Genomic DNA, 14,296 nt, shown 5'->3' with positions numbered 1-14,296 from the left:
AGTTGCGTACACTCTAACTTACACATATACACACAGCATATGTATGTGCGTTTGGATATAAACAGAGATGTAGACAGTTTATAGGCACTCATCTAAACACACACATGCGCGTGTACGTTTGTAGGAAACGGCTTTAATCTTAAATGTGTTACATTAGATACACAACTGTGCTCCAGGTTAAACTTTTTTATTAGAAATTTCTGAAATTAACTTTTTCGTCCTTTGTGTTTATTTTGAAATAACCATCATAATCGTCGTCGTCGTCGTCATCATCATCATCCTCATCACTATCATCACCTTCATCATCATCATCATCAAATGCCATATTCTGTCGCATAGCTAAGCTATTTTCTTCCACTGCTATCCAATCGCAGTTAAATGTCTTGCACCTCCGTCAATTTGGTTGGTCTACTTCTTGAAAATGTCGAACTTTCCATTTCCAATTTGTGATCGGATTTCTTCCACTTTGCTTTTCAGTGTGTCATTAATACTTAAGATGTGCACAAAATAAGGACCTTTATCGCCTCAATGCAATGATATTCGAGAAATGTTGCCACGTTTTGTAGTACACATCACAGGGCCATAGTAATAACGTTATAACCTATGAAATCATCATTGCCGTATTTCAAATTGTTAAAATTGTTGCTATTTTCAAAGTTTACTTTATGTGCTTGTTTTATATACAATGCAGCTTGTAATGTGAAGTAGTAGTGTCAGACATCACATGTAGAGAAGAGTGATACGGCTTTCACTGAAACAGCAAAATCTAGAAGTAAAACAGGTATTTAATAGTATAATTCTAATGTATGATCGGTTTATGTCAGATTTTACAAACCGTATAATTATTTTTAAGTACATAAATAGTCATTACTCAGAATATCGTTTTCATTAATTTTATTTTCTGATAAATGACACAGACGTCCCACAAAAACTAGGAATATAGAAATATATCATACTCCATAGGAGTATGCATGAAATCATACACATACATACATACATACATACATACATACATACATACATACATACATACATACATACATACATACATACATACATACATTTATATATACATACAAACATGCATATATATATATATGGGCGCAGAAGTGGCTGTAAGAAGATTGCTTCTCAAGGTTATAGTTCTGTGTTCAGCCCTACTGCGTGGCGCCTTGGGCAAGTGTCTTCTATTATAGCCTCAGAATCTGCCACAACTATAAAATTTTGGTCTCTATTATTGATGTAAATTTATTAAAAAATGGTTTATCCTTTATGTTCGAAGTCTATGCGTTCATCTGACGAGAACGGTTTCTTTCAAAATGATGTAATGTTTTCATTAATCAATTAAATGGAGCCGCTTGAAATGGCCATAATGAATTAACACCTGTACACCTTTGTAATTTATTTATATTATATTATATTATATATATGTATATATATATATTATATATATATATATATATATAATATATAATATATATATATATATATATATATATATACATATATATATATATATATATATACATATATATATATATATATATATACATATATATATATATATATATACATATATATATGTATATATATATATATATATATATATATATATATATATATATATATATATATATATATATAAACAAAGATAAATGCGATACAATAAAATTAATTATAATCGCCGGTGTACCAGTACACGCCATATATTATACATATATCATTACATTCAAGGCGAAGAGTGCACTAGATACACAATAGCTGGATAAATTTAGTGAGATGAAATTAAAAACTTTTACAAACTTAACTTTTCTTATACTGCAGTTTCGCCAAATTCAGTAATAAAAATAGTATTTATTTACTCAGGCTGGCTCTTCAGTAAGATTCCTGTTAATGATGGGAAGACCATATCAATAGACCCTGTGCGTCTATCGAAATGCTCTTTCTAAACTATTCAAAACACTGCGCAGACTCAGAACAAACCCGACAAAATAGGGGATTGTGGTATATCGTCTAACGGTCAGAAATTTATCGAGAGAATATGTAAACAAAGATAAATGCGATACAATAAAATTAATTATAATCGCCGGTGTACCAGTACACGCATATATTATACATATATCATTACATTCAAGGCGAAGAGTGCACTAGATACACAATAGCTGGATAAATTTAGTGAGATGAAATTAAAAACTTTTACAAACTTAACTTTTCTTATACTGCAGTTTCGCCAAATTCAGTAATAAAAATAGTATTTATTTACTCAGGCTGGCTCTTCAGTAAGATTCCTGTTAATGATGGGAAGACCATATCAATAGACCCATGTGCGTCTATCGAAATGCTCTTTCTAAACTATTCAAAACACTGCGCAGACTCAGAACAAACCCGACAAAATAGGGGATTGTGGTATATCGTCTAACGGTCAGAAATTTATCGAGAGAATATGTAAACAAAGATAAATGCGATACAATAAAATAATTATAATCGCCGGTGTACCAGTACACGCCATATATTATACATATATCATTACATTCAAGGCGAAGAGTGCACTAGATACACAATAGCTGGATAAATTTAGTGAGATGAAAATTAAAAGCTTTTACAAACTTAACTTTTCTTATACTGCAGTTTCGCCAAATTCAGTAATAAAAATAGTATTTATTTACTCAGGCTGGCTCTTCAGTAAGATTCCTGTTAATGATGGGAAGACCATATCAATAGACCCATGTGCGTCTATCGAAATGCTCTTTCTAAACTATTCAAAACACTGCGCAGACTCAGAACAAACCCGACAAAATAGGGATTGTGGTATATCGTCTAACGGTCAGAAATTTATCGAGAGAATATGTAAACAAAGATAAATGCGATACAATAAAATTAATTATAATCGCCGGTGTACCAGTACACGCCATATATTAATACATATATCATTACATTCAAGGCGAAGAGTGCACTATATATATATATATAATATATATATATATATATAATATATATTATATATATATATATATATATATATATATATATAATAACACACCCATATAATATATATATATATATATATATATATATATATATATATATATATATATATATATATACCCACACACACACCCTTCATGTTTGAGCCTCTGATGAAGTTGTTACTTAGACACTCACCTATGATACCACCGCATCTTAGAGTGAAAACAGCTGTAAAAGATAATGAAGTTTATAAGATAATCGTTTATTCCTTTGTCGTCTCTTTTTCATAAAAATATATATCGGTCAGTTGCCCATAAATCCGAAAAAAACACATTCTAAAATGTTTTTTTTTTTTGAGAAGTAATATTTTATATATTCAAATCCTTAATAGCGTATCAGTGTAAACAAAATAGTTTACAGTCGTATAAGGTATAATAATAAAGTCAAACCAAATATTGCTATTGTGAACGCAATTAATACACACATTTCAGATCATTTTGCAAGAGAGAAGGAATTAATCTCTCATGTAACATCTTCTTCAGCTGAGATATTTCAAAGTGTAGAATACAGTAGAATACACCCATAACATATAGTTTTGGCCAGGCTACATCAACATATCCTGCCCACTAGAAGAAGAAAGGACGTAGCTAGAAGGAATAGAATATCTATAGAGAGAAAAAGGAATTAGTTTTGTAGTAATGGGAACACTGAACGGAAAAAAGAAAGTATGAGAGGGGTAGAAATGCATTGGAGTACTATGAAAGAAAAGCACAACTAAATAAACAGATAAATTAAAACTTGAATAAATAAATAAATAAATACTAAGTAACTAAATAAGTAAAGGAGTAGATATACAGGAGTTGAACAAAATAAGGGAAGCACCTTAAAATTTCAAACAAATTTATCTTAATATGGGGTAGGACGGCCTTTGCCAGTAATTACAGGCTTGAATTCTATGTGGTATAGACTCGTACAAAGTTTGAATTGTTTCCAAAAGAATTTTTGTCCATTCTTCAGCTAAAACAGTCTCCAGTTCTTGTAGTGATGATGGTGGCGGATATCGACTCCTTACTTGTTTGTTTTTCTAAAATGCACCATAAATGTTCAATAATATTGAGATCTGGGGACTGTTCAACTTCACTAGAATGCTCCTCGTTCCATTCAGTAATAACATTAGCTGTGTGAATTGGTGCATTATCATCCTGAAAGATTGCGTTTCTCTACGGAAATAGTTCTGCAACCATAGGATGAATTTGATCAGATAAAATGCTTAAATAGTCTTGACTATTAATTCTGACCTGAAACCCCCACAGATCATCACAGCTCCTCCTCCATGTGTAACAGTTGGAAGAAGGCAGTCTGGGTCAAATGCTTCTTTTGGCGGTCTCCACACGTATACTTGACCGGTGGTCGGAAATAAGGTAAAGGATGACTCATCCGAGAAAATAATATTCTTCCACTGTCCTAGAGACCAATTCTGTAGGTTTTTACTCCACTCTAAATGCTTATAAACGTTTGTTCTTGAAAGGAGTGGTTTTCTAATTGCAGCCCTCCTATGAAATCCGACTTTGTGCTGCTCCCGGCGAACAGTTTTAGGGGGAACTGGGTTCCCGAGGCGGTCATTGAGCTCTGCAGTAAATATTGGAGCTGTACCTTTTGTGATCCTTTCTGATAATTCGCGTAAGAGTCCGACGGTCCATATCTAAAAGTTTTGGTTTTCTTCCAGAGTTTTGTTTCGACGAGGAGGTTTTACCCTCCTTCTCAAAAGCTGTCATTACTTTCGAGACAGTACTTCTTGATACACCAAACATTTCAGCTGTCTTCGTTACGCTAGCGCCTACCACACGAGAACAAACAATTTGACCTCTTTGAAAGTCTGATAGATCGGTCATTTTAATGAATTTTAATTACCTTTTTCCTACGATCTGTAAAGAAACAATGCTTTTAGCAAAACATATTAAGCAACACTAATAATAAATTAAAAGGCTTAAAAATAAACAAGCATTTGACGGTTTTATAGATATTTCAAAATTATGGTGCTATGATGCTAAGTGCTTCCATTATCTTGTCCAACTCCTGTACGTACGATATATCAGGAGGATATGAGAAAGTATAAGTATGATAAAAGAAATTAAAGAAAATGCCAGCGAAATAAAGCGATCGTGGTATCATAAAGCTAGAATCGGTGAGAGAAGTTAAGTACCGAATGGAGATGAGAAGGAAATAAGGTGAATAAGAAGAGAGGGAGTTGGGGACAAATAGCGGGTCGAAGGAGCCGACAAGGAATTAATAGAAGTTCTATCAATTAAGTGTATTATGTATGTAATTACTGCGGACAAGACTGCGTGGCATTCAATTATAAATAAATTTTAAAAGTAAGCATTAAGTACAGGATATCACCAACGAGTGAAAATTACGTAAATACACGAGAGAAAAGTACAGGAAAAAATATCAAAAAAGATAACTCGCTCATTAGATGTCAACTGTATATTACTACCTCTTCCGTGCTTTTAACGGCAAGAAAGAAATACTTCATAAGAAATACTTCATTTTTTCCTCTTCTACTATTTTCTTCTCTTCTATTTATTCTAGATTCTTTCAATTTTCTCCTAGGCTTTACCATTACAATTCGTCTTGGTCTAACGGTCCTTAATGTTTGTCTTCCTCGATTGTTTACCTTGTACGTTCACTCTGTTGTTGTTTGTTCGTTCGAAGCCCTAACTCTCCACAAATTTCATATTTTAAAAAATTTTTGGATGCCGCTGTCTTATGGAGTATTCCTATTTTGTCGTTAAAAGCGCGAAATGGACAGTAACAAACAGTCGGCCACTGAAGGGTGAGTTATCTCCTTTTGATATTTTGTCCTGTACTTTTCTCTTGTGTGTTTACGTACTCATCCCTCTTTGGTGATATGCTGTACTTAATGTGTATTTTTTATTTATGTATGCATGTATACATGCAGTTTGTATGGTTTGTCTTATGTATGTATTCTCATGCATATTGTTGTATGTATGTATGTATGTACATTTTATGTTTTACTTGTTTTAGTCATTAGACTGCGGCCATACTGAAACACTACCTTGGAAAATTTCAATCGTACTAATTTTTAAGCCTGGTACGTTTTCTATCGGGTGCTTTTTACTGAACTGCTAGGTCACAGGCGACGTAAACACACCAGCATTGGTTAACAAACACAGACATAAAGATAACTCGTTCATCAGTTGTCGACTGTTTATTACTACCCATTTCGTCCTTTTAACGACAAGATAGGAATACTTCATAAGAGAGCAGCATTTTTCCTTTTCCACTATTTTCTCTTCTATTTATTCGAGCTAGTAAAGGATGGTTTTTGGAGTATTCCTATTTTGTCGTTAAAAGTGTTTGTTTTTTTTATTCTATTTATTCCATATACTTTATTAGTGCCAATTCACAACACTCTCACTCTGAGTCACTCTGTTACCTCTGCTAAATATTAATAAAAATATACATATACAGCAGTCCCCCGGTATTCGCGGAGGTTATGTTCCTATGGCACCCGTGAATATTAGACGTGGTCCATAAAATGCCTTTAAATGTCAAAATAAAGCGTAAACTTTTATATTATATATAAGGAAATAATTTTATTCTCAAATGCAGGATAATGCTAATAATATAGCATGAACAGGATAAACTACACATATTTTGTAGAAAAATATGTCGGCGGCCAGCCACGAGACTCGAACTCACATCCCTGCGATTACGCGTCCAGTGCTTTACTTTTAAGCTAAACTGACCCAACGACAAATCCCTCTGCAAATTTAGGATACATAAAAAATAAAGTAAAATGTACAATTACTCATCAATAATGAATGATATTGATTCAAGACGACGATGATGAAAATAATGAAGGTAATGACTGCACAGCAAAGATTTAAAGCACTTCAGGTGACGCCTCTTCTTCAGGTGTTTTAGGGGATGTATGTTCCTGCAAGATTCTCTTTGTGGGTTTGAGAAACATTGTGATGGGAAGTTGCTATCGTTGTTTCTTCATGGTGGTGAGGAGAATTTTATGCTTGCATGGCAGCATCGATGGTATTTTTAAATTGGAGAGACCGAACCGTATATGGATCCCATGCTTCCGCCATCCCTTGCAATTTCTTTGCTGTCCTTTAAAGATCGGACAGACGTTCGATTGTCTGGCCCACCTCATCCTCCTCCTCTTCGCTGGCAGACATAGTTAACTCCAACAAACCTTCGTCTGTCAGCGTTTCAGAGTGGGCATCCATGAGATTGTTGACCTCGTCTTGCGTGATGTCGTCAAAACCATCGCCTCCAAGTACCTTTGCCAGTTTTACTGCATTGTTGACAGCCTCGTTCTGAATATCTTCAGCTGAGAAGCCCTCGTAGTCCTGGACATGCTCTGGTCACACCTTCTTCCAGCATGCGATGAGGGTTTCTTTTTTCATGTCTTTAAGAGAAAGGCACGTTACGATCGTGAGGTTACGCCAGTACTCCTTTAACTTGAAATTCTCGCCTGAATCCATTGCGTCTACAAGGGGGTCCGAGTGAAAAGTGCTTTGATCCATAGGCTGGATGAGGAAGGTGGTGTTAGCAGGGAGGAACTCGACTTGGACTCCCTCGTGATTCAAATCGAAAGAGTGACCACCTTGAATTCCATGCATACATTTTGAAGGTATTCCTTGGCTTGAGGGATGAAGCTATGGTGGAACCAATTCAAAGTTAGACTTTTGGTAATTCAGACCTTGGGCTTGCGCATCCAGTGGACAAGCAGAAGGTTTTTATTCTTATTTTTGAAGGTCTTCGGCTTCGCTGACTTGTAGATAAGACCTGGTTTTATCATGAATCCAGCAGCATTGCTACACATAATTAGCGTCACTCTGTCCTTCTGTGCCTTAAATCCTGAGGCTCTGGCTTCGTCCTTGATGTACGTTCTGGAAGGCATCTTCTTCTAGAACAGGTCTATATTGAAAATCTGTTCCGGCTTGTATCTCTTGTCCTCGATGATCTGCCTGAAGGTCTGAAAGTACTTCTCGGCGGCTTCTTTGTCGGCTGATATTATCTCTCCATGCCGGGAAACACTTTATTTTAAACCGTTTCTGAAAACGGTCAAACCATCCCTTACTAGCTTGAAAATCTTCGGGCTCCGGTGGTGTCAATGGTCTTGGTTGCGGTTCTTCGATGCATTCTGCTCCGCTTCCTTTGTCGAACTACTTATAATTTCCGCACTTTCTCGCGGATGTTATCAGTCAAGGGAATGTTTTTCTTATTGTAGTTACTGATCCACAATACCAAGATAGATTCCATCCTGACCAAGTGCTTATTTCTCACTATCGTTATCGTTTTGGCACTTTCACAGAAATTTGTTGCTACGGTAGACATGATCGCTACCTCGTTCTTCTTTACGTAGTGTATAGTGCTTTAATTGACATCATAACAGCGTCTTGCTGCAGCATAACTTTTACCTTCCTGGAGCATATCCAGCAGTTGTACCTTCTCATGAGACGTCATAACCTTTTTCTGGCGCTTAGATTCACTACCAGAAGCCTTAAAAGGTGTAGAGCATTTGGGTGGCATCTTAGGACTTTAATAAGATGCTGCGAAAAATCAGAACACTCAACAAAACACCCAAGATAGCTACTGGATGCAGTTTTTTCCCCAAAACGTACAACAATATCTTCTTTTCGTCTAATACACCCAATGTGAGATTGAGCAGAGATGTATGGTTTTGAAAAACTTAGTAATCTATATTAATAATAATATATAATAATAATAATAATAATAATAATAATAATAATAATGATATAATAATAATATAATAATAATAATAATAATAATAATATAATAATAATAATAATGATAATAATGATAATAATAATAATAATAATAATAATAATAATAATAATAATAACACCACACACCGAATAACTGGGACCGCGAATGCCGAACCGCGAATAAGTGGGGGTACACTGTACTTGTATTTTGAGTTTATTTTTCCTGTTTGCACCAACATACTTATATATACAAATATATATGCGTGGGGGGTGTATCTATATACATACATACATACATACATACATACATACATACATATACATATATATATATTTAGGCGCAAGAGGGACTGTGTAGTAAGAAGCTTGCGTCCCAACAACATAGTTCTGGGTTCAGTCCCACTGCATGGCACATTGGGAAAGTGTCTACTACTAAAGCCTCCGGCCGACCAAGTCCTTGTGAGTGGATTTGATAGACGGAAAATGAAAGAAGTCCGTCGTATATATATAAGTGTGTGTGTGTGTGTGTGTGTGTGTGTGTGTGTGTGTGTGTGTTTGTGTGTATTTGTGAGTCTGTGTTTGGCCTCCCACCATCGCATGACAACTGATGTTGGTGTGTTTACGTCCCCGTAACTTAGCGGTACGGCGCAAGAGGCCGATATATAAGTACCAGGCTTACAAAGAATAAGTCTTAGGGTCGATTTGTTCGACTAAAGGTGGTGCTCCAGCATGGCTGCATGCATAGAAGAATATTACACTGGGTTGTTTCCTATATTTGATGTTAACTTGGGTTCAAATACTCAGGGCAGTATCTTCTCATTCGTAGACAGTTATGTAAGAATCTTTACTGGGATCAATTCAATCCACTGTAAGCTACTTTTATGTCAATGCGTTAACATTTACTTCTGTAGCGGCTTCTGTACTAGCAAAGGCTTGTCCTATCACATACACACATATATTATGTTTCTAAGCAACAGAACACAGGAGGCACAGGAGTTGAGACCTTTATATATGATAAAACTATTGTAATTCATTATCTGCCTCTTGGTTAAATAAATTTTGTATCTAACTTAGCAGTAAGTAGAAACCCATACAGTCATATAATACAAACTCAAGATACAATTGCTTAAAAATTAACATCATAAATCGACCAGTCACGTTGGTAAAATATAGAAGAGTCACTCTCGCCTCATTCAGAGACTTGCGAACCTGCAACAGAAATCTTTACTTTTCTCTGTTTTATACTGGAACTAAACTGAAACTAAACATGCACGAGATATGTGTAATAACCGTTTTAATGATTTACTGCAATAAGTTGAATTGTATTGCACTAAGCAATTAGAAATTGAATAAACAAATTTTATTTCTCAGATCTACAACTTCTTGCGTCATGAAATGAACTGCAATATTAACTTTGTAAATTCTCTAAACTGCCAATTTTTCTGGAAAAAAATTAGCTTTTAATATCATTTGACATTATATTTGAACATTGATGATATTTTTGATTATTTCAGTTTTCTCAGAGAAAATCTTACAAACCAATTAGAAATGATGGTGTTTGCTTGCGAATTTGACTGGCTGCCTTTACCTTTTGAGAGTACCACTAAACTTTCGCACCATATTTCAGCAGTTGATAACTTTGATTTTGATCAATGATTTTTATCAATGGTTACTTAAATTTACTTCAAACCACTTTTAAACTTACTGCCTACAAAACATTCATCCATCACCATTCTACTTTATCAATTTTCTATTTTTGTCTTTTTTATCACCCAGATATGAAAAAAAACTTTTGAGAGTACCACTAAACTTTCGCACCATATTTCAGCAGTTGATAACTTTGATTTTGATCAATGATTTTTATCAATGGTTACTTAAATTTACTTCAAACCACTTTTAAACTTACTGCCTACAAAACATTCATCCATCAACCATTCTAAGTTTTAAATTTTCTAGTTTTGTCTTTTTTATCACCCAAGATATTGAAAAAAAAATAGGTTTCAATATGATAGCGATGAGGAGGAAATTCAACTGTGTTTCGTGGTCTGCTACCACAACAGCTCCTTTATGGGATCCAGTTAGCTCAAGACATCATCAGGAGGAACCACGTCCGGTTTCGGCCCCTACTCCTCTACCGTTTTGACGCTTGCCCTCCCCCCCCCCCCCTTCGGAGGTGTCTTCAGCTTCTGGTGTTGGGTGCGTGTCTTCTTTCTTCTGTTCCCTGACCTCTTTGATGTATTGTCAGCAAGTGTCAGCTGGTGACTGACTGTCTTGTCAAATTTTTCTCTTTAAATACCTACCGTATAGGCTCCAGCAGGCATCCCCAGGAAGTTGTCACGTGACACTGTCTCACCTCAACTGACTAGTGAAGGCGCGTAGTTTTAGCCCGCGCTTTTTCTAAACGACCGTCACCTGTCAGCAGGCAACCCAGCAAGTTGTCATGTGACACTATCTCACCTTAATTGACTAGTGAAGGCGCATAGTTTCAGCCCGCGCTTTTTCTAAACGACCGTCACCTGTCAGTCAGCGAAGCTGCTTCAGTCAGCTTGTTTCACCTAATGATTTTATTTCCCGTCGGCGTGTTTATGATTTTCAAGCTATTTTCGGTCTTCCCGCTTCAGCCATATATAGAAGCTGGCTTTTTTTACCACCTCCTGTACTCCCCTTATTAGTTTACGCAGCTCGGGGCTAGAAAAAACAAATCTTCTTTTGAAAAGCGTTGTCATTTTCTTTTCAATGAAGCCTCTAGCCCCCACTGCCAGGTGATAATATTCGACATTCCATCCCTGTTCTCTGCATTCTTCGATTAGCTTTTCATACATCTTCTTTCGTTCCTCTGCATTGCCTATGTTCTCTTCCCAAGATACTGTCAGTTATAGTAAAATTCCCATTCTCCGATCTCTGTTCCATAGAACTAAATCTGGTCTTTTTGTTGTTTTAATTAGTGGGAAAATTGCTTGTCTTTCCAAGTCCGTGGCCACCTCCCAGTATCCCTTCCATCTTTCGTCCATCTCGTATACTTTACTTGTAGGTCTGGTTTTATAATCTTTTCCCTCCTTGTGGAAGTATACTTTCCTGCGCTTTTCTACTTTTGGGTACTCTCCCCTATTGTACCTCTCGATCTTCTCCTTGAGTGCTGCGTTATGACGCCGAGGACTTGATTATGCCGCCATGTATATCTTTCAAATGCTAGGTCTGCAACCTGACAGAACATGTCTAACTGTCGGCTTTCTCTCCGCATCTGCACTCATCGGTTGTTTTTATGTTTCCACCGGACTAAGTTCGCCGGTGAGGGTAGAACGGCGAAGGTAAACTTGATCAGGAGGATGTTCTTGCTTGTTCCCAAGCCCAAAGTTCCTTCCATGATATTCTGCCCTCTTCCGCCTTCCATTTCCTTTTCTGTTTCGTACCTATGGAGGGGTTTCCCGGATTCTCTGATCTTTTGAATACCTAGCATCATTACTGCCTAGTGTCGCCTTTCCTGCCTTATATTCTTCGGCGATTGATGTTATTGGTAGTTCAGCACGGGTTTTCCATATAGTGCAGTTCTATCAGGATGGTTTCAGCAGACCCAAGCCATTTTCTGATAAACACACTGCAATCTTTGCTCCATCCTTTCTACTATACTCGAGGCTATTTCGTTCGTACTTTGCAATGGCCGACCAACATTATTCTTTGATACAGCCAACTGCAGTTGTCCAACATTGAAAGTTTTCCCGGCAGCGGCGTTGTGTCCGTCAATTGCCTTTAATCCTTGTTCTACTAACTCGTGTGTTTCTTTCCCTTGCTTCTTATCATTTAATAAATCCCTATACCATCTGCCGAGACTCTTTACTGGTTGTTCTTTCACCGTTGGTATGTCTTCACTTCCTATCCTGAATTTCACTTCTTCTTGCCTTCCTTTCACGAAAGCCACGCTTCGAGATTTTTTGGCTTTGAATTTTATCCTTGCCCATCCTATCAGTTCGTCCAACCGCTCTAACGTTCCCTCTGCTGCTTCTCTACTTTCCGATAATATAGTTACGTCGTCCATAAAAGCCCTTAGTGATGTCTTTGTAACAGCTTTCTCACAGTTTGTAGATCTAAGTAACATTTCTATGACTAGCACGAATAAGATGACTGATATCGTGCATCCGGCTGCAATACCTATTTCAAGCCGTTGCCACTCCTTTGTGAACCTTCCTGCTGTAAATCTCATCCTCAGATTGTCGTAGTACGACATGAGCATTCGTTGAACATCTTTTGGAATCCAAAAGAAGTCCATCGCTGTTTTTATTATTGCGTGCGGAACAGATCCATAAGCATTGCAAGATCTAGCCAAACAATATATAGGTTTTTCCTCATTTGTTTTGCACAGGTGATGGCTTCCCAGATGGAAAATGTGTGTTCTATGCACCCAGGGATTCCGGGGATTCCTGCTTTTTGAATCGCTTCATTAACGTATCCGTTATGCTGTATGATTCGTCTAGCAATTATTCCGAACAAGATTTTCCCGTCTGTATTTAGTAGAGAAATCGGTCTAAATTGGCCTAGTGTTTTTGTCTCTTTTTCTATAGGTAGATAGATACCTTCGGCTATACACCATCGCTCCGCTACATCTTTCTTCTTCCACATTTCTCTTATCAGTACAAACAGCTGCAATCGTAATTTCGGGCAATATTTGTATACTTTGTAGCTGACTCCATCGTTCCCTGGTGCACTTTTCGCTCTTGCTTTCCTTATGAACTCATCGATTTCTTTCCGTTTGATGTTGCTCAAATCAAATGGTACTCTTGGTTCAGGTGGTTTCTTCAGTCCGTGCATTTCTGGGAGTACTTCATTTCTGTCAGAGTCGCTTTCAGATGTTGTTCGAGCTCTTCTTTCGTGCAATCCAATTTTCCACTTTTACTTTCAGTAAATAGATGTTTCGCATATTGATAGGGATTGTTCACAAAGCTACAATTTATCTCTTCATACAGCTGCTTTAGCCCTTCTCTTTCCTCCTCCTTCGCATCCCTTCATCTGGTTCTGAGTTTTTTCTTCTCTTCTCGAATCTTTGCGATCCGTCTTTCTCTCCTCGATGGTCCGCTCTTTGCCGTTGATTCTACATTCCCTGTTGTTTCCAGTTCAAATCTTTTCTCTCCTTCCTGGTAGATTGTATTAGCCAGGTTTTCGAGCTTTTGTTCGTCGTCGCCTTTGAATTTGGTGGTCATTCTTCCTACCTCGTCGTCAAATTTTTTATAACTCGCTGCGTCATTTGCTTTCGGCCACTTAACCTTTGTCCTCGTCACGCCTATCAGTCTTTTTGACTGTTCCAATTCAACTGTGGAATGAACCTCACTATGGTTATTTTCCGGGGGGTTCTGGCCACACGTCTTATGGTTTATCAACCCGCGTTGTTGAATTACTTTCTTCTGGCACACCTTCCCTTGGTGGATTATCAGCCCGATATAACTAGCAAACACCTTTCCGTAGCAGCTGAACTCCTATACCGTTTCCTTTCTCATTGTCCATTTCCGGTCCAAGTCCATTTCGTTTTTTTCCGTCCCTATTTGATCTTTTATTCTCCCCCCGTGGTC

General features: G+C 36.9%; 1 long non-coding RNA gene across 1 annotated transcript; it reads left to right on the top strand.

Moving 5' to 3' along the window:
- The first annotated feature begins 1,216 nt into the window (after positions 1-1,216).
- LOC118765278 lies at positions 1,217-12,912 on the top strand. Its single transcript, XR_005001117.1, has 3 exons — positions 1,217-1,227; positions 3,794-3,804; positions 12,784-12,912. It is a non-coding gene; the product is annotated as an uncharacterized LOC118765278 (long non-coding RNA).
- Positions 12,913-14,296: the final 1,384 nt, after the last annotated feature.

The sequence above is a fragment of the Octopus sinensis genome, linkage group LG11 (assembly GCF_006345805.1).
Source record: "Octopus sinensis linkage group LG11, ASM634580v1, whole genome shotgun sequence".
NCBI classification, from domain to species: domain Eukaryota; kingdom Metazoa; phylum Mollusca; class Cephalopoda; order Octopoda; family Octopodidae; genus Octopus; species Octopus sinensis.
Note: the sequence above shows the minus strand (reverse complement) of the source record. Positions and strands in the feature narration are given on the sequence as shown.